The sequence below is a fragment of the Gossypium arboreum genome, chromosome 12 (assembly GCF_025698485.1).
Source record: "Gossypium arboreum isolate Shixiya-1 chromosome 12, ASM2569848v2, whole genome shotgun sequence".
Classification (NCBI taxonomy): Eukaryota; Viridiplantae; Streptophyta; class Magnoliopsida; order Malvales; family Malvaceae; genus Gossypium; species Gossypium arboreum.
In genome coordinates this window covers 22230316-22232670 of record NC_069081.1, presented here as the reverse complement: position 1 = coordinate 22232670, position 2355 = coordinate 22230316, and positions in this window count along the sequence as shown.

The window sequence follows — 2355 nt, the reverse complement described above, 5'->3', positions numbered from 1 at the left end:
TCCGCACGTAAATACATGAGAAAAGGGTGTGAAGCTTATCCGCTTATGTAATGAATATTGAGTTGCCCCAACTGAAATTTGAATCGATCTTATAGTCCGTGAGTTTCGGATGTATTTCGGAAGAATTGCCTGGTTGCCTCCGAATAGAGATAGATTTTGCTATTGATTTGTTGCTTAAGCAATCGCACCGATCTCGATTGCTCCATATAGAATGGCTCATTGAATTAAAAGAATTGAAGGCTCGATTGCGGGAGTTAACAGACAAAGGGATTTGTGAGACCGAGTTTCTCTCCTGGGTGCTCTGTATTATTCGTAAGAAGAAGGATGGTTCAATGAGACTTTGCATTGATTACCGTCGACTTAATAAGGTGACTATAAAGAACAAGTACCCATTGCCGAGGATTGATGATTTATTCGATCGGTTAAAGGGGCCACAGTGTTTTCAAAGATTGATTTGAGGTCCGGTTACTACCACCGAGAGTTAAGGAGTCGATGTCTTAAACCGCCTTTAGGACAAGGTATGGACATTATGAGTTTCTTGTGATGCCTTTCGCTTAACAAATGCTCCAAATATATTTATGGACTTAATGAATCGGATCTTCCGCCATATTTGGATAAGTTTGTAGTAGTGTTTATAGATGACATTTTAATTTATTCTCGAGATGAGTCTGAACATGCCGAACACTTGAGAACTATATTGCAAATCTTGAGAGAAAAGAAACTGTTTGCCAAGTTTAGTAAAAGTGAGTTCTGGCTTCGTGAAGTCGGATTTTTGGGGCATATAGTCTCAGGTGATGGTATTCGGGTGGATCCAAGTAAGATTTCTGCGATCGTTGATTGGAAACCGCCCAAGAATGTATCCGAGGTTAGAAGCTTTTAGGCTTAGCCGTATTATAGACGTTTTGTTGAAGGATTTTCGATGATTGCCTCTCCTATGACTAAGTTGTTGCAAAAGAATGTTAAGTTTGAATGGACTGATAAATGTCAACAAAGTTTTGAAAAATTGAAAACACGATTGATGAAGCACCAATTTTAGTACAAATTTCGAGTCGGAAAGGAGTTCGTAATTTATAGTGATGCATCATTGATGTGCCTTGGATGTGTGTTGATGCAAGAGGGTAAAGTGGTAGCTTATGCTTGAGACAGCTTAAAACCGCATGAGAAGAACTATCCTACACATGATTTGGAACCGGCATTGTTGTTTTTGCCTTGAAGATTTGGCGACATTATTTGTACGGTGAAAAATGTCAATTTTTACCGATCACAAAAGTTTGAAGTACTTGATGAATCAAAAGGATCTGAATCTGCGACAATGAAGATGGCTTGAATTATTAAAGGATTATGATCTAGTGATTGATTATCATCCGGGAAAAGCAAATGTAAGTTCTTGACGCCTTGAGCGAAAATTTCTTTTTACTTTGAGAGCCATGAACACGGGTTAGCATTGTCGATGATGGGTCAATCTTAGCGAAATGAGAGCTAAACCGTTATTTCTCCGATTAATTTGTGATGCTCAAAAGAATGATAGTGAGTTGCGGATCAAGAGAACTCAATGCGAATCGAGTTACGACTCGATTTTCGAGTTGGACCGGATGATTGTTTGATGTTTCGAGACAGGATATGTGTGCCAAAAACGATAAATTGATTCGTAAAATATTACATGAGGCGCACAATGGTCATTTATCGCTTCATCTGGTAGCACAAAATGTATAATGATTTAAAGAAGTCAGATTGGTGGCGGTATGAAAAGGGACATTTCGAATTTGTAACCAAGTGTTTGATCATCAACAAGTAAAAGTTGAACATCAAGTGCCTTGAGATTACTTCAACCAAGAATGGTGCTCGAGTGGAAATGGGACAAGATTACCATGGATTTTGTAACCGGTTTGCCTTTAACTCCTAAAAAGAAGGATCTTTGTTTGGGTAGTGGTTGATAGATTAACAAAGTCACCCACTTTATACCAAGACGCACTCGATTACTCACTTGATAAATTAGCCAAATTATATGTTGTTGAAATTGTGAAGTTGCACGAAGTACCTATGTCTATAATATCGATAGAGATCCAAGATTTACCTCGAGATTTTGGAAAAAGTTACAAGAAGCTTTGGGTACAAAATTGAACTTTAGTACCGTATTTCATCCACAAACAGATGGTCAAACAGAAAGAGTAATCCGGTACTCAAGATATGCTTAGATGTTGTGTTTTAGAATTTGGAGGTAGTTGGGAGAAATATCTATCTTTGATTGAGTTTATGCGTACAATAACAGCTTATCAATCAAGTATACAAATGGCACCGTCATGAAGCCTTGTATGGTCGTAAGTGTCGGACTCCTTTATATTGGACCGAGCTTAG